This window comes from Heloderma suspectum, chromosome 1, assembly GCF_057233095.1.
Source record: "Heloderma suspectum isolate Gila_16-S chromosome 1, 16-S_ref, whole genome shotgun sequence".
NCBI lineage: Eukaryota > Metazoa > Chordata > Lepidosauria > Squamata > Helodermatidae > Heloderma > Heloderma suspectum.
Window position 1 is genome coordinate 422,347,626 of NC_139458.1, and position 19,598 is coordinate 422,367,223.

The following is a 19,598-nucleotide window of genomic DNA, read 5'->3' on the forward strand; positions in this document are numbered from 1 at the left end:
GAGCAAGGTAAAGGATTCATACATCCCTATCTTCTAGGGCATTAGCTATCCTGCCCAATTTTGTGTCATCTGCAGATTTGATCAGCATTACCTGCATGTCCTCCTTCAAGTAATTAATAAAAATGTAGAAGAGCACTGGGCCGAGGGCTGAGCCCTGCAGTACCCTGCTCATTACTTCTCTCCAGTTTGAGATGATCCCATTGATAAGCACTCTTTGAGTCCTATTCTGTAGCTGACTGTGGATCCACCTGATAGTTGTTTCAACTAACCCAGTTTTAGCTAGTTTGCTAATCAGAATATTATGAGGCACTTTGTTAAAAGCATTGCTGAAGCTGAGGTGTACTATGTCCACAGCATTCCCACAGTCCACAAGGGGGGATCTCAAAAAATGAGATTGTATTAGTCTGGCAAGATTTGTTCTTGACAAATCCATGTTGGCTTCAAGTTTCAATTGTTTTCAAGGTGCTTCGAGATGGCCTGCTTTATAATCTGCTCCAGAATTTTCCCAGGGATTGATGTCTGACTGACTGGTCTGTAGTTCCCAGGTTCCTCCTTTTTGCCCTTTTGGAAGATAGGGACAACATTAGCCCTCCTCCAGTCATCTGGCACTTTACCTGTCCTCCATGCGTTCTCAAAGATAATAGACACTGGTTCTGAGAGTTCTTCTGCCAGTTCCTTTATTACTCTAGGATACAGTTCATCTGGCCCTGGAGATTTGAACTCATTCAAAGCAATTAGGTGTTTCTTGACCATATGCCTATCAGTCTCAAGCTGCATTCCTGCCCCTTCAGCCTGTACTTCACCTTTGCCCCCTCTTTCAGGAGAAGACTGAGGAGAAGTAGGAATTGAGCACTTCTGCCTTTTCTTTGCCATCTGTTATCATTTTGCCTAGGGATGTACAAAATTACCCTTACCTGTCTCTGCCGGGTTCCAGTGGGGGGGAGGAGGTGCTCCATCCCTCCCCCCGGAATCCTGGCCAGCCGGCTCTGCTCCTCAGGGATTCTGCGGAGCTGCTGGCCAGCTCCGCCAGCAGCCAGATATCCAGCCGCTGGCTAGCAGGGATGCAAATGGCAGCGGCCATAGCCGCCACCGTTTGCGTCCCTGTAGTCAGCCGTGATACACTACGTAAATCTTTACGTAGCCTATCACGTCTGACTTTAAAAAAAAAACCAACGCGCGTACGCAAATGGCGGGGGCTACGGCCGCCGCCATTTACGTTCCTTATTTTCGGCCGTCTTAGTCTACATAAATATTTACGTAGACTAAGACGGCGAAAATAAGGGGAACGCAAATAGTGTAGTGGACGCTATTTGCGTTCCCCCTTATTTTCGCCGTCTTAGTCTACATAAATATTTATGTAGACTAAGACGGCCCAAAATAAGGAACGCAAATGGCGGTGGCCGTAGCTGCCGCCATTTGCGTATGCGTGTTGTTGTTGTTTTTAAGTCAGATGTGATAGGCTATGTAAAGATTTACATAGCCTATCACATTGTTGTTGTTGTTGTTTTAATCTAGCCATGATAGGCTATGTAAATCTTTACGATGCCTATCACATCTTTTTTTTTTTTTTAACACTGGAAATGGCGGCGGCGGCAGCCGGTTGGAAGAATGGCCGCCGCCGCCAAACCGCTGCCGCAGCCACCACCAGAGCCGCCGCCACCCGGAAGATCCGCCCCAGGTAAGTCTCATCCCGGGGGGGATCTGCGGGGGGGTGGGGGGGTGGCAGGCTGATGCGGAGTTTGGGGGGCCGAATGCACTGGCATTCGGCCTCACCGAGATCTGTGGTGGAATTCTCTGTCATCCCTAATTTTGCCATCCTTATTTAATAGTTGAACCACCATTTATTTTCTCTGTCTTTTACTATGCACGTATCTGGAGAAAGCCTTAGTGTTGCTTTTAGCACCCCTCTCTAACCTCAGCTCGTTCTCAGCTTTAGCCTTCCTGACACCATCCCAGCAATTCTATGCTACCTGCCTGTCCTCTTCCTTTGTAGTTTGTCCTTCCTTCCACTTCCTGTATGTGTTCTTTTCTATTTTCAGGTCATCTCTAACCTTTTTGTGAAGCCACATTGGCTTCTTCCATTGTCTTCTACCTTGTTTCTTGTTGGAATTGTTTGTTACTGTGCCTTGAGAATTTCTTTTTAAAAACTACCACCCATCTTGGATTCCATTTCTTATTAGAATTGCTTGCCATGGGACCTTATTTATCATTGTTCTGAGTTTATTGAAATTGGCTTTCCTCAAATCCAGGGTACGCATTTGGCTACACTCAGCTTTAGCTTCCTTTAGAACTGAGAACTCAAGTATAACATGGTCACTTTCCCCCAGAGTTCCCATAACTGCTTCTTTATCCACTAAGTTATCTCTGTGGATAAATATAAATATACATATTTTATGTATGTATATACACATAAATATTGGGGAATTGAAGTACCCCTATTGTAACTGCATCGTGCTTCCTTGAAACATTGGCAATTTGTTTTTCAAATGTTTCATCCTCATCTTCTCCTTGATTGGGTGGCTGGTAGTAGACTCCGACCACTATTTTCCTTTTATTCTTTGCTCCACTTATTTTAACCCAGATGCTCCCAATGGGGCTATGAAGCTCATCCTCCTGTATTTCTGTGCAGAGATATGTATTTTTCACATACAGTGCAACTCCACCTCCCTTTCTGTTCCCTCTGTTCTTTTTGAACAAGTTATATCCTTCGATTGCTGTATTCCAGTCATCCCACCAAGTTTCAGTTACACTTATCAAGTCATAATTTCCCTCCCGTATTAAGAGTTCAAGTTTGTTCTGTTTGTTTCCCATACTCTGGCCATTAGTATATAGACATTGTAGACCATGTGCTTTTTAGTCTGGCTTTCTTCCTACATGTTTTTGAAGACTATCATTGGGCTCTATTAGAGCTGTTCTCACCATTGTGGTGCATGAGCTTTCATCCATTGTTACCCCCAACTTTCCATCTCCCTGCCCCATAGGATTCACTTTAAAATGCTCCTGATGAAGTTATTCATGCTGTGGCCAAACACATTCTTCCCAGCCCTTGTGAGGTGCAACCCATCCCTTGTCAACAGTCCATCTTCCAGGAAGTATAGCCCATGGTCCCAGAATTCAAATTTCTTGCATCAGCACCACGTTTGTAGCCAGACATTCACCTGGAGTATTTTCCTTTCCATTTCTGTCCCTTTTCTAACTACTGGAAGAATGGATGAGAAAACTATCTGGGCCCCAAAGTTCTTGAGTTTCTTTCCCAAATCCTTCAAAGTCTGATGTGATTTCTTCGTAGCTCTGCTTGGCAGTCTCATTTGTTCCCACATGGATGAGAAGACATACCTTTCCTGGGCTTTATGAGTGTAACCCTTCAGTCACATATCTAATCCATCCTCCTGGGAGACAGCATACCTGGCAAGTCCATGGGTCTTCGTGACATGCTTAGGTTTCAATCCCACACAGCAAGGAGTGTCCCACTACTACTACTCTTCTCTCCTTGTTGTTGTAGGCCTTGGTTTCATTGCCTCTGCTTGACTGGCCTTCAGCCTCTTGCTCACTCTCATGCGGGGTCCCCTGTAATTCTTCCTCTGCAGGCTGTCCTCCAGTCTCATCCTCAAGTACCTGGAAATGTTTCCATAGTTCCACTTCTTCCACTGTTGCAGAGTGGCTTCTAGTTCTTCTGCTCCTAACTGTCACCCTTTTCCAAGGAGTAGCCTCTACTTCCTTTTTCCTTGCCTCAGCATTTTCCTTTTCTGCCTCAGCTTGCTGTTGCTCTTCTAGTTCCTGTACTTAGCTTTGCTGCTATAGTTCCCTTGTTATGTCTTCTCTTATTCCCCGGAGGGTCGCCACTCGCCACTCCAGTCCTCTTACTTTTTCTTCCAATGGTGTAATCAACTTGCATTTGTTGCACATGTAGGCCATGTTGATCTCAGGCAAGAAAACAAACATTGCACAGACCTTGCAGGTCACCACCACTAGAAAGTCCTTTTCTTCCATAGTCTCTATTTCCTTTCAGTTTCTAGCTTTCTGATGGTACTGGGATAGCCTGTGCTTTATCGTCTATTCACAGCAGAGTCCCACTGGTATAGAAGTGTGCGTTACAAGAAAAAGAAATAAAAAAAGAATTGTTACAGACCTCCCCCTTGACCTCCACTGCTGAACTCCCCTGCCAAACTCCTGTTTGCTTTCCCTGTTCACTCGCTCTGATTGCTCGCTCTCTTGGAGCTTGCTTGCTTTTATAGCCAAGTCACTGGCATTAGCCAACTCAGAAGAAAGCATAGGGTAATATCTATTAGTGTCATTCTGCCAGTGGGAAGGAATAGCTGCTGGAATAGATTTCCTCTCTTCCTTGGAGCCCCCTGTTCACCCTACCCAACTACTCTGGAGGGTTAGGGGACCCTCCAGAGAAGAGTTATGGTGACACCCCATCATTTTCTATTTCAAGTTCTGTTTCTGGTTGTGCAAGCATTCACTTCTGCTACCCATTTTCTCCATGGAACAGTGGTAGGAGAGTTCTGATTCCAGGTTGTGAATCTACATCATTTTATGGACCTCCTGAAAGTTTTTTCTTTCTTTTTTCTCTCTGATATATGTATGTCATGGATTCCTGAGTGGGACATTTCTAAGAGTGATCACAGTCTTTTCAAAGAAATGGAATTTTCTGGTATTATGTAAACACACACACACACACACACACACACACACTGGAAGAGATCCCAAGAAAGACCAATTATATTTGCTAGAACTATTATATCTGTCAGCTTCATTTCTTAGTGACTTTGTATGAAAGCCATGTAGGCAGAAGTGAAAGTGAAAACTTTACTGAAGATTTCAATTAGCCTTGTAGTCTGGGTGACTGGATGGCCAGCCACTGTATCTACACAGCAGATGGTCCTTTGTGATATAATCTGCATCACTCGGAGCCTCTCCGAGTACAGTATGGCCTCTCTAATCTGAATTTTACTAAATAACAGGTTGTATAGCTGCAACATACACGGGTATATGCACATGCACAAATGATGTTTCCATGTAGCTCTTCCATTCCTAGGGATTCACAGCAGAAGGAATGCAACAAAGGTTGTGACCTCATCACATATATTCATATTTTTAAAGTTGTGCTTAGAAGAAGAAAGAAAAGGAATATCACCCTGATATTTTTTATCAAACATTTAATGCAATATTGCATTGTGTAACCACTCAATTTGCATGTGCACAGATGGAAATTATATGATCTATCCGCATGTGTAGAGGTGGTAATAGTGGAGGTGGGCATCAAATGCTGGGTAGGCAGGAAGGAGCCACTCATGCTTGCTCCCCTCCATGTGTTTACTTAGTCAGGGGGCAAGCATCTGAACCAGCCCAATATAACTGGGTGGCGGGGGGGGGGGGAGGATTTAGCCTGAATGTATTTTCCCAATAGCTAACAAATGGAGTACATAGTTTAAGAAATATATCCATCACTTTCTCTTCTCTGTCATACTTCCATAGAACTTCAGAAGTACAAGAAGATATCACCTGAAATTAAGCAATCATTAAGTAGCTGGGGAGTAAACCTTCATAAGTATTATGTGTATGGTACATAATGGCTTTCATAACTTCAAAATGTTATATTTATGTATGCTCAGTCATCAACCAGAGGTCCTCAAAACATTAATTCACATATAGAGCTGGTTCGAATGTAATGATAAACCATATTTTAATGTTATGAGAATGAGTCTGAGCATATCTTAGGCTCATGAGTTCCCCACTCCATTCCTCCTCTGTCATGGTTGTGCAGGGAGATTGAAAGCATACATTTCTGGGTTTAATTTAAAACTAAGTGTGTGTTTTTTTCATTATATCTCACACGGACAAACTGTGGTTAGTTTAAACTATGGTTTATTGAAACAAGCCAAGATCAAAGCATGGTTTATGATCTTGGATAGTTCCTAGTTGCTGTTCCCAGTTCAGAAGTAACAACAAAGTGAGATTATTTTACATCAGGAAGTTGGATGTTCCCATTTTCCTCCTATGGCTTGTGCTGGGGGAAAGTGAAGGAGGAAGCACCTGAGCTGAGGCTTGAGCAGATACATTCACATAGCACTAAACCAGCCTTCCTCAAACTGGTACCCTCTTCTACTATAATGGACTACAAATTCCATCATCCACAACCAGCATGGTCACAGGCCATGCTGGCTGGAGATGATAAGAAGTTGTAGCCCAGCCCACCTGGCTGGAGGGCGTGAAGTTAGAAAAGGCTGAACTAAACTATGGTTTAGTGTTCTTCTGAATCAGGCCATCGTCTTACTTTGATGGGATGCCAGTCCAATTACCTCATTTTGTATGATGTCTTAAGCAAGACTCAAACCTGTACAGAGGTGGCACCTGGGGATTTAAATGTAGGGCCCAACTGGAGCAAGAAGACCAACCAAAAGGGGTCAGCAATGATATGGACTTCAGCATGCTCCGGGAGAGAGCACAGGACAGGAAGGCCTGGCGTGCTATGGTCCATGGGGTCACAAAGAGTCGGACATGACTGAACGACTGAACAACAACAACAAGGAGTAGGGACGGATGATTCTGTCAAATTTGCTTTCTCCCGCATTCAGTCTTTTTTTTTTTAATCTCAAGTTCTATCTGTCTCAAATGTAGGTGTGTATGGATTCCCCACCGTCCATTCAGTGGGGAATCCATGAGGGGGAGGCGATCTGTTCCTCCCCCCCCCGAAATCCTCTGGAGTGGCTCTGCTCTGTGAGGATTCCGGGCATGGGGGGAACTGGCTTAGGGCCTGCTTACCTTCCTTCCTGCCTGCCGGATCCGTTCGCCTCCTCCCTGCTGATCGGCATCTCTTTAAAAAAAAAAAAAATGGCGACCAGCAGGATGTGCCCATAGACTTAGATGCAACTAGAGCCATGAATCTTGCATCTAAGTCTATGTGTCCATAGGCTTATACACAAGATTCACGGCTCTATTTTGCATATGAGTCTATGGGCACATCCTGCAGATCGCCATTTTTTATGTTTATTTTTTTAAAAAAATGGCCATCGGCAGGATGTATCTGTAGACTTATACACAAAATACAGCCATGAATCTTGCGTATAAGCCTATGGACACATAGACTTAGACGCAAGATTCATGGCTCTAGTTGCGTCTAAGTCTATGGGCACATCCTGCCGATGGCCATTAAAAAAAAAAAAAGTCATGGTGATCAGCAGGGAGGAGGTGAACGGCTCTGGCTGGCAAGAAGCAGCCATGCGCTGTTCCACCTCCAGTCCTCCTGAGGCAGAGGTAAGTGGTCCCGATCTGCTGCGGATTCCTCATTTGCATCTGCAGTGGATTTCTCAGACATCCCTACTCAAATGTGAAAAACGTATTAAAAGCAGATAGGAAATTCTCACCCATATACACTGGCTAAATTCAGTAGGTTCATGTATTCGTAGCATAGAGAGATCGATGATGTACTAGCCTGCAGTGGAGGCTGGTGTCTACAATTTTGGTGGGGCTGTGAATCTACTCTGGGTTTCAGTCAGAACCAGACTGGACTCTAAAGGAGTTATTCTAGGTACTGTACCTATTTTGAGGATAAGGTTCAGCACCTTTGATCATTCCTTTAGACTCCTGCCTTGTTCCGAAAGAAACCTAGAGTGGATTCAGAGCCCCACCAAAATCAGAGCCACCAGCCTGCTATATAGCTCTTAAAGATGAGAAGCCTGTCAGATCAAAGAAGTGGCACCTCTAATTCAGCACTAACATGGCTGAACACACAAGTATTTAAACCCAGACTTTTAAATGCCCTGGGCCTGGTTGGACAAATGTATCAGTTTCAGTTTTGAATTTCTTTTAATCTCAGTTCTTCCCGTCCCAAATATGAAGGATTTGCACATTTAGGTAAACTCCTATCCAAAACAAATTGAAAATAGATTCTCACCCATCCCTAGGAGTAACCATCTTGTATGTTGCAGTGGTGAACCTTCCCCTCCATGCATTCTCCCAACTGATGGAGCAAAAGTGGAGAAGGACAGAGACAAGGAACAGGGGAGAGATTTGTTCAGGTCATATTTTAATGCAAACTGACCTGATTTCACACATTTGAACCTCTATATGAACTGAAACTCACTTATTCTTGCAAATATGCATTTCTATGAATTTTGCAATGGAATTCTCCAATCAAAACATGCATACAAAGATGAATATGTTAGGGAAAGTAATGCTCCAAGCCATAGTATATTGGAAAAAAAATGTTTGCAAAAAGTGTGTATATTAGGCAAAAAAGCACACAAAAAAAATGACTGAGGAGAACAGTGCACACATTTTTTTTAATGGATCCCCATGCAAATGTCAAAAAATAACATCTCAACGTTCAAGACAAACCAGACTTAAGACTGGAGACATTGTTGAAGTCTGAGATGAACTGAATTTAACAGTGGAAAAATGAGAACCCGAGAGAAACCAAAATTGTCAGGCTCATGCATCCCTAACTGAGACTGCACATTAGGGAACTGAAAAATCCCCAGACCCAAGATATTATGCCCACAGAGAAACTGGTAAACTACATGGTAAAACTATTTTCAATAAATCCCAACACATTTCAGCTGTGATACTTTTAGGAGCCTTCTTCAGGGGTATAAAAGAGACAATACACAAAATTAAATTTCTTAAAATGAACAACAGCAAATTAATTCAATACAAATTGCGTACACCATTGTACTTACTACTAGCTTTAAAATCACCTTCTGATTACTCAGAATGATATATCTCTTTCACTCAATAACTGGCAGGTAACTCGTTTGATTCCTTCAGGATTCCTGTCAGAGCAGACACCTCAAATTTTTGCCTCAAAATTTCACTGTAGGCAAAATGCTGTGGCAACTTAAGATTCTTTGTATTTGAAACTTGTATTGTATCTCTTTCACCCCTCCCATCCTCTTACTCTCTGGCCACTGAAAAGAATTGATTCCTGATCTTTTCTTTTCTTTTCTTTTTTTCTTTCTTTCTTTCTTCCTTTCTTTTTTGGCATCCTAGTAGCAAAATATGTCTTTGCTCAGTCATCTTCTCTACAGGCTAAACATGGCCTTTGGCCTACATTGGAGTTTCTAAAGTTTTAACAATTCCTGTAGGTTACATTCTTCCTTCTTCTATAAAATGTGGTGACTTGAAGATAACTTGTTGTGAAGGCTGAGGTTGATGTGTGTGTGTGTGTGTGTGTGCGTGCATGCACATGCACATGCATTGTTTCTAATGCTCATGGTTGCAGTTGAAAGTATATGAGCAGTTTCTAGCACTTTTTTTCAGACAGTGCCACAATCAGAAGTTTAGAAGTGCAAGTAAGGACATTTCTGGGACAGTTCATTCATTCCCCATGAGTCCTGGTCAGATACGCACCCCCCTCACCTCCCAAATTGGTCATTCCCTTTCTCAATCTGGTCCAAATTCCCTGAAAAATTAAGGTCATAATCAAGTGATGATTTCATGCATGTTTGGGGGAGTTACTCCTAGGTAAAACAGCATGTTTGGGAAGAGATCATCATAGGGGCCAATGGATGCCTCTGTCATCCTATCATTTCTTCAGCTCTTCTTTGTGTTCTGCCCCTAATTTTTAATGGCAGGTTTGTGAGTGCTTCCCATACATATATACATACATCCAGCCACGCCTCACATCTGCAGGGTACCACCCCACAAGTTACTTGTGTTCTGATGAACTGGGATTAGCATATGGGATTCACACAGAGACAGCACCCCAGCCCCATTTTTTTCTGAGGGAGGACAGTGGACTCTATTAAGCCTTCTGCTGATCCCCTTCTTTTTATGCAGCAATGCCCACACGAAGATGGATTCTAGGTATGTTATGGCAGTCTGAGAGGGGGTGGAGCCCTTCGCCTCCCCCCACTCAGCCTCCCAGACCCTGTTTGCTGAGCCACTGCACTTACCAGAACCCACTCGCCAAGCTGCCATGAGGTCCGTGAGAGCCCAGCAGCCCTCAGTGAACTGCCATTTTGCAAAAAAAAAAAAAAAAAGTTGGCTTGGTTTTTTTCTGTAAATGAAATGTTACGTAAAAGGCAGCTGTAAAGGGGCCATTTCTGCAACATGGTTTGCTGTTTATTTGGTCAGTCGCTTCCGACTCTCCGTGACTTCATGGACCAGCCCACGCCAGAGCTTCCTGTCAGCTGTCGCCACTCCCAGCTCCCCCAAGGTCGAGTCCGTCACATCCAGAATATCATCCATCCACCTTGACCTTGGTCGGCCCCTCCTCCTTTTGCCTTCCACTTTCCCTAACATCAGCATCTTCTCCAGGGTCTCCTGTCTTCTCATTATGTGGCCAAAGTACTTCAGTTTTGCCTTTAACAGTTATGCAACATTACATTTGTGGAAAAACCTGAGACACCATTTTTTTATTTTTTGCAAAATGGCAGCTTGCTAAGGGGTTTGGCATCTGCTGGGCACTCACTGGGTGCCTGTGGACCACATGATGCCTTGTCCAGGGAGCCGAACAGAGGCAAGTGGCCAGCCAGTGATGGCTGGGCAAATGCCTGGCAGCACGGACAAAGGTGAATCTGTCCATCCCTAATTATGCCCAGTGTTGTAACAGAGGCACGGTTTGCAGGGTTGAAGCACTGGGAACTGTCATGGTCCGAGCTACCTTGCCACCACTGGAATCATCTTCAGAGAAGGAGCAAGAACCTTCAGAGCCCTCAGAAGGCCTTGGCAATACTCACAATGGTCCAGGACCATTAGGGGTGATGGCTTTGGATGCATCTTCTGGAGACGCAGAGAGTTGAGCTCCTGAGGCAGAGGGGGATGCTGGGCCACCACGTAGTCTCCAGGAATGCCAAAGCCTTAAGGGCAGTGATAGGACAGTGGCAAGGCAAAGGAGTGCTGGCTCACTGAAGAGGATTTATCATGAGTCAGGATCTCCTCATGACAGGGACATCTGACAAGCCTCTGAGGTGATGCAGCTGAGCACCGAGGCTGGGGGGGCTCCAGTAGCTCTAGCTGTATCAGTTCTCATTTGTAATTTGAGAGCTGCTGGAAGAAAAGCTTGAACCTCAGCTTTAGTCTCTGTATCTTGTTGTCTCCCTGACCCTGCTGTGTGTTTTGACCTCCATGCTACTGACCTCTGGACTTCTACCTGACTCTGCTTTTGGACTGCGTTTTTACTTGATTGATCTTCTGTCTTTTGATCCTGACTGTGTCACAGACCTCACTCTGGAAAAATGCTTATGTGCCAAGTAAAACTCTGCTTGACCATTTGCCTGCTGAATTGACTACTTTATTGTGTACATCCCTGTATTGGTGTAGCAAAGAGCCTGGACTCAGTTTGGAGCAGGACAGAGGCATTTTGATAAGCGGGGATGATAACTTATCACACACACACACACCCCTCCTGAGGCTTTCGGGTTCCCTCTGAATAATCCTCATTGTAGCTGGGGTGAGAAATGGATTTATTTGAGCAACAATATATTGTTTTGAACTATCCCTGTTGTAATTCAAAATATTCTTGGGTGGCTTGGTCGAGAATGGGTAATTAATAGGGATGGGGGAGAATTTCTCCCTGAAACTTCGGGGGGCCGAGTGCCAATGCATTCGGTCCTCCGAAGGTTGTTCGGGGAGAAATTCTCCACCCCCCTGCCCCCCGCCCCCCATGGGATGGGACTTACCTTTCGCGAATGTCCCTCCCGGCGGTGGGTCCCGGCGGCGGTTCGGCAGGTCTTCGTCAGGGGCGGGGGCGGCAGCCGGTCTTTCGACCGGCTGCCGTTGCCGCCATTACAAGAAAAGTAAAAAAAAAAACAACGCCCCTGTGATAGGCTACGTAACGATTAACGTAGCCTATCACGGCTAGATTTGCAAAGTCAGCCATGATAGGCTATGTTAATCGTCATGTAGCCTATCACGGGTGACTTAAAAAAAAAAAAAAAAGCAAGTAGGGCTAATGGCGGCCCCCATAGGGAGCCGCCATTCGCGTTCCTTATTTGGTCCCTGTAGTCTATGTAAAGATTTACGTAGACTACGGCGAAATAAGGGCAACGCTATTTGCGTTGCCCTTATTTTCTCCGTAGTCTACGTAAATCTTTATGTAGACTACAGGGACCAAATAAGGAACGCGAATGGTGGCTCCCTATGGGGGCCGCCATTTGCGTACGTGCTTTTTTTTTTTTCAAAGTCACCCGTGATAGGCTACGTGACGATTAACGTAGCCTATCACGGCTGACTCTGGTGGCTCCGTGGACTCGCTGAGGAGCGGACCCAGCCAGGGAGGATTCCGGGGGGGGGGAGGACTAGATCACCTCCCCCCCCAAAAAAACCCCAGCGGATGCAAGGTAAGGGGGTTTTGTACACCCCTAGAACTGATGTGCCTGAATGAGAGAATGTGGGAGTATTCTGACATGCATGGAAATAAGGAAAGACAATCTGAACAGAATACAATTAGAGATGGACAAATCTGTCAGTTTTGCTTTCTCCCACATTCAGTTAAAAAAAGAAAAACAAACTCATGTTCTTTCTCTCCTGAATATGAACATTGCAAATTTTTGTAAATTCTTATCAAAAATGAACTGAAGCAAAATTCTTACCCACCTGCTCCACCAAGTTTAATACGTCCAGCTCTTCCTAGCATGGAGAGGACTGTGTTGTTATTAAAGATGATGGGCGTGTGAAAAAAAGAGGTGGCAGCTGTAATTCAGGACTAATATGGTTGGATACACAGGGACTCAAACTCAGATTTTTAAGAGCAATGCACTCAAAGCTCTGGACCTGGATGGATGAATTTTTGGTTTGTCTCACATTCCTTCGTTAAAAACAAAACAAAACCTCAAGTTCTTTCCATCCCAAATATGGAGAAGTATGGGAATTTTGGAAAATACTTATCAAAACTGCACTGAAACTAAATTCTCACCCATAAATGCAATGGAGAATATTATGATATGACGGCGCTGCTTTATTCGAAGTCAGAAAACAAGCTGGAAAGGGGGAAGGACAGAACGCGTTGAGCGAAGTCTAATTAGACCATTTAGGCTTGTAATTTTTCATCAACAGCTGTCTTCATGGCTGCCATTTGTGCAAAATGGCAATTTATGGAAAAGGCCTAGCCACCATTTTTATGCAAAATGGCAGCCCACAGGAGTCCCCAGAGCCACTCATAAACCCCTCATTCTCTTCTTGCAGGGAGAGCGCAAGGGGTTGGCAGGCAGCACGGGACTTCTGCCTCTGCTACCTGTCAGCCCCTTGTGCTCTCCTTGCAATGAAGGAGAGCATGAGGGGTTTGCAGGCATCAGAAAACTGCAAGCTTGCCTGACTCATTGTGCAATGAGTCGGGCAAGCTCAGTGACTTGCAAACCAGAGGTGGCGATTAGGGATGGCAGAGAATTCTGCCACGGACCCCAATGAGGCTGGATTAAAAAAAATCAGGCCTCTGGAGTCTGTGGCAGAAAGGATCGCTTACCTCCGCCTCTCTCCAGAATCCTTGTGAGCCAGTTCCTCCCTGCAGTGATCCCACAGACACGCACCGGCTCCATATCACTAGCGATATGGCAATGGCAGCTGCCACTGCCGTATTGCCCAGAAATGACTACAGAAGCAAACGGCATAGTGGACGCCACTTGCAGCCGTAAAGGTCTTAGATTAAACTAAATGCAGCCATAAATGGCTGCGATTAGGTTAAACTAAGGGCTTAGGGATGTCAGAGAATTCTGCCGCGGATCTCGGTGAGGCTGAATGCCAGTGCATTCAGCCCCCCCGAAATCTGTGGCGGAATGAAGCCCCCCACCACCCCACCCCGCAAAATGGGCCCGGAACGGAGCACCTACCTGCTGCCGTCCATGCTGACTTGCGAATGGCGGCCGCGTCTGCAGCTGCCATTCGCTTCCTCCATATAGCCGTGATAGGCTACGTAAATAGTTACATAGCCTATCATGGCTTAACTAAGGGAACGCAAATGGCAGCGTTCCCTTTTTTTTCTGTTTTAGCCTACATAAATATTTACATATTCTATCATGGCGAAAAAAAGAAGGGAACACAAATGGCGTGGTGGCCATCATTTGCGTTCCCTTTTTTTCTCACCGTAATAGCCTATGTAAATATTTACATAGGCTAAAATGGCCAAAAAAAAGGGAACGCAAATGGCAGCCGCTGTAGCCGCCGCCATTTGCGTCCGCTGTTGTTTTTTTTGCCATGATAGGCTACGTAAATATTTACGTAGCCTATCATGGCAAAATACAGGGACACAAATGGCGGTGGCTACGGATGTCCAGCTGCGGGTTGCCCCAGCCAGCGGCTCCGCGGAACCTCCGCAGAGCAGAGCCGGTCGGAGAGAATTTCAGGGGGAGGGATGGCGCACCTCCCCCCCACCGTGAATGTCACCCTTCGAAAAGGTAAGTGACTTTCCTACATCCCTATAAGGGTTTTACGACCACAAGTGGTGTCCACTGTACCATTTGCATCTGAAGTCATTCCTCAACGATACGGCACAGCAATGGCAGCCATACTGCCAGCGATATGGAGCCAGCAGTGGCTCTGCAGAATTGCCATGGAGCAGAGCCGGCTCACAAGGATTCCAGGGGGAGGAATGGATTACCTCCCCCCATGGGTGGATTACCAGAAGACCAAAAGGTAGGGAATCTGCCCATCCTTAGTGTCAATAGCTCGCTGAACTCTACCCCCAAACCAGATTCCTCCAAGATCCCTATTCCCTATTAGCTTCTTCCAGAGAGGTACTCATATTTGTCTGTTGCAATAAGCATAACACCGTCTTATATTTAGGCAAGCCAATGCTCTGATTAGGAATCCATTTCGGGGGTGAAGCTCAACAAACTTTCCTTAGTTAGGTCCCCAAGACTTCAGTCCACTTTCCCCTGTGTAGCCTGACTCAATCTGTATTGAGTCAAGTCAGTTCATACTTTTACAGGTTGTTGTTGTTGTTTTAAGTTGCACAAATTAATGCTGAATTGGGTGCAAATTGTGGCTGCAGTTTGCGCAAATCACAGGAATTGCAGCTGCGAAATGCGCAGATCTCTATTTGCACAAATTACAGCATGCCACACACATGGAAAAATGCAATATGTTCCCAGGTTCAGGAAAAAAGGTGTGGCTTGGCCTGCAGAGGCAGACTAAGTCAGGAATGCTGCAGAACTCTGTTGAGCAAAAAGAGAAACAGATTTCCTAGCGATAGACACCCCTAGCTCTTATTACAATGTGATAGAAAATACAGGAGTGTTTCTCTGCCCTGATCCCTGAGTTTTGCTTTTGTTTTTAAATGGAGATGCCAAGGGTTGAAACTGGAGCCTTCCTTATGTGAAGCATGAGCTCTGTTACTGAGCAATGGTCCCTGGCTGTAGCAGACAGAAGAGCCCTTTGCATCTAGGGCTAAGGTGTATAGGCGGCCATGTAAGCCCCACCCCAGCATCCCTCCATTCCCGGTACCCAATTAGACCTTGGTGTGTTGCCTTATTAGGTTTCCCAGTACACCTACAGAGCCCTCTTCATCTTCATCTTCATGCTCAATGTAAAAAAATTGAACCAGAAGATGGGGATGTGGGGATGCTGCGGTTGGGGCTCAAAAATAAAATATAACATATCCAAAACTCAGGCAGAACAATGGAAGCACCTTTCATGGGGGAAGAAAACTTTCAGGAAATTGGAGGACAGATTTTGGCACAGCACTACCTCAACCTTTTCTCTGGCGCTGGACGTAACAGCGCCCCTCTTGCACCTGCATCATGGATTCAAAATGGCCAGGCTGCCAACAGTAGAGTAAGGAAGGAACTAGAGGATCAAGTAGAGAAAGGAACCGGTAGAGGAAGGAACTAGAGGATCGGCTGTCCTTGACTTGATCCTAACCAACAGAGATGACTTAGTGGGAAAAGTAGCAGTTACAGGAACTCTGGGGGAAAGTGACCATGTTGCACTTCAGTTCTTGATTCTAAGGGAAGCAAAAGCCGAGTGTAGTCAAACATGTACCCTGGATTTTAGGAAAGCTGATTTTAATAAACTTAGAACAATGATCAGCAAGGTCCCATGGCAAGCGACACTAATGATAAAAGGAGTCGAAGATGGGTGGGAGCTATTAAAAAAGGAAATTCTCAAGGCACACTTACAAACAATTCCAACAAGAAGAAAAGGTGGAAGACAACATAAGAAGCCAAGGTGGCTTCACAAAAAGCTTAGGGATGACCTGAAAACAAAAAAGGACACATATAGGAAGTGGAAAGAAGGCCAAGTAACAAAGGAAGAGTACAGGCAGGTAGCACAGAATTGCACGGATGGCGTCAGGAAGGCTAAAGCTGAGAACGAGCTGAGGTTAGCGAGGGATGCTAAAAACAACAAAAAGGCTTTCTTCAGCTACGTGCATAGTAAAAGGCAGGGGAAAGAAATGGTGGTTCAGCTATTACATAAGGATGACAAAATGATAACAGATGACAAAGAAAAGGCAGAGGTGCTCAATTCCAACTTTGGCTCAGTCTTCTCCCAAAAGAGGGTCTATGACCTCCCTGGCAAAGGTGAAGTACAGGCTAAAGGGGCAGGATTGCAGCTAGAGTAGGGATGGCGGAGAATTTCTCCCCGAAACTTCAGGGGGGCGAGTGCCAACATATTCAGCCCCCCAAAATTGGTGGGGAAATTCTCCACCGGCCCCCCGCCCCCACAGGATGGGACTTACCATGGCCGAATGTCCACCTCAGCGGCGGGTCCCGTCGGCGGTTCGGCAGCAGTTCGTCGGGGTCGGGGGTGGCGGCCGGTCTCCTGACCAGCCACCGCTGCCACCATTGCAAAAAAAAAAGTAAAATAAAAAAAAACCAACACCCATGATAGGCTACGTAATGATTTACGTAGCCTATCACAGCTAGATTTCCAAAGTCACCCGTGATAGGCTACGTAAATCGTCACATAGCCTATCACGGGTGACCTTGAAAAAAAAAAAGCGCGTATGCAAATGGCGGCGGCCCATGGACGCCACCATTTGTGTTCCTTATTTTGGCACGTCTAGTCTACGTAAAGATTTACGTAGAATATGGCAAAAATAAGGGAATGCTATTTGAGTTGCCCTTATTTTCGCCGTAGTTTATGTAAATCTTTATGTAGACTAGATGTGTCAAAATAAGGAATGCAAATGGCGGTCCCCATGGGAGCCGCCATTTGCGTACGCACTTGTTTTTTTTTTCCCAAAGTCACCCGTGATAGGCTAAGTGATGATTTACATAGCCTATCACGGCTGACTTTGGAAATCTAGCCATGATAGGCTACGTAAATCGTTACGTAGCCTATCACGGGTGTGTGTGTGTGTTTTTACACGGCCAGGTAGACGGGGCGCTTCTACCCGGCCTGAATTTCACCGGCGAGGGATGGGGCACCTCCCCCCTGGCCTGAATTTCGGCCGGGCGAGGCGGGGCACCTCCCCCCCTCGCCTGAACTTCGGGGGGAGAACCGAAGCACCTCCGCCCCACCGCGAAGCAAGCTTCGAGAACAGGTAAGGGACTTTCATCCATCCCTACTCGAGGTTGATAGGCATATGGTCAAGGAACACCTAATGACTTTGAATGAGTTCAAATCTCCAGGGCTAGATGAACTGCATCCTAGAGTCATAAAGGAACTGGCAGAAGAAGTCTCAGAACCACTGTCTATTCTCTTTGAGAAATCATGGAGGACGGGGGAAGTGCCAGATGACTGGAGGAGGGCTAATGTTGTCCCTATCTCCAAAAAGGGAAAAAAGGAGGAACTGGGAACTACAGACCAGTCAGTCTGGCATCAATCCCAGGGAAAATTCTGGAGCAGATGATAAACCAATCCATCTGTGAGCATCTTGAAAACAAGGCCATGATTACTTGAAGCCAACATGGATTTGTCAAAAACAAGTCCTGCAAGATGAATCTGATCTCATTTTTTGATCAAGGAACCTCCCTTGTAGACTGTGGGAATGCTGTCAACATCATATACCTCAACTTCAGCAAAGCTTTCGACAAAGTGCACCATGATATCCTAATGAGCAAACTAGTTCAAAGTGGGCTAGATGAAACAACGATCCAGTGGATCCACAGTTGGCTACAGAATCGGACTCAAAGAGTGCTTATCAATGGGACCTTCTCCAACTGGGGAGAGGTAACAACTGGGGTACCGCAGGGCTCAGTCCTGGGCCCAGTGCTCTTCAACATTTGTATTAATGACTTGGAGGAGGAGGTGCAGGGAATGCTGATCAAATTTGCAGATGACACAAAACTGGGCAGGTTAGCTAAAACTTTGGAAGACAGAAACAAAATTCAACGTGATCTGGATAGACTGGAGCACTGGGCAGTAAACCACAGAATGACATTTAATAGGGATAAATGCCAAGTTCTGCACCCAGGAAAAAGAAACCAAATGCAAAGTTACAAGGTGGGGGATACTTGGCTCAACAACATGACAAGCGAGAAGGATCTTGGAATTGTTGTCGATCACAAGCTGAAAATGAGCCAACAATGTGATGTGGCTGCAAAAAAGGCAAATGCTATTTGGGGCTGCATTAATAGAAGCATAGCTTCCAAATCCTGGGAAGTACTAGTTCCCCTCTACTCAACACTGGTTAGGCCACATCTGGAGTCTGGTGTCCAGTTCTGGGCACCACACTTTAAGAAGGACACAGACAAACTGGAGGGGGTTCAGAGGAGGGCAACAAAGATGATCAGGGGACTGGAAACAAAGCCCTATGTGGAGAGACAGAAAGAAATGGGTGTGGTTAGCCTTGAGAATAGAAGACTGAGGGGAGATATGACAGCGCTCTTCAAGTCCTGGAAAGGTTGTCACAGAGAGGAAGGCCAGTATCTCTTCTTGATCATCCCAGAGTGCAGGACATGGAATAATGGGCTCAAGTGACAGGAAGCCAGATGCCGGCTGAACATCAGGAAAAACTTCCTGGCTGTTTTATAGGGATGTACGAAAGTCACTTACCTTTTACGAAATTTGATTCGCGGTGGGGGGGAGGCGCTCCGCACCTCCCCCCAAAATTCTGGCCGGGGGGAAGGTGCCTCATCCCTCCCGCTGCAAATCCTGGCCGGCCGGGTCTGCAAATGGCGGCGACCGTAGCCGCCGCCATTTGCATCCGTGCATTCAGCCGTGATAGGCTACGTAAATGTTTACGTAGCCCATCATGGCTGAGTTAAAAAAACAAACGCGCGTACGCAAATGGCGGCGCCCATGGGCGCCGCCATTTGCGTTCCTTATTTGGGCACGTCTAGTCTACGTAAACATTTACGTAGACTACGGCGAAAATAAGGGGAACGCAAATAGTGTAGACGCTACGCTATTTGCGTTCCCCTTATTATCGCCGTAGTCTACGTAAAGGTTTATGTAGACTAGACGTGCCAAAATAAGGAAGGCAAATGGCGGCACCCATGGGCGCTGCCATTTGCGTATGCGTGGGTTTTTTTTTTTAAACTCAGCCGTGATAGGCTACGTAAACATTTACGTAGCCTATCACGGTATGTTTTAAAAATCTAGCCATGATAGGCTACGTAAATCTTTACGTAGCCTATCACGTTTTGTTTTTGTTTTTTACTAGAAATGGCGGTGGCGGCAGCCGGTCAGAAGACCGGCTGCCGCAGCCACCGCCGCCGCACCGCTGCCAGGGAGATTCACCCAAGGTAAGTCCCATCCCGGGGGGGCAGGGG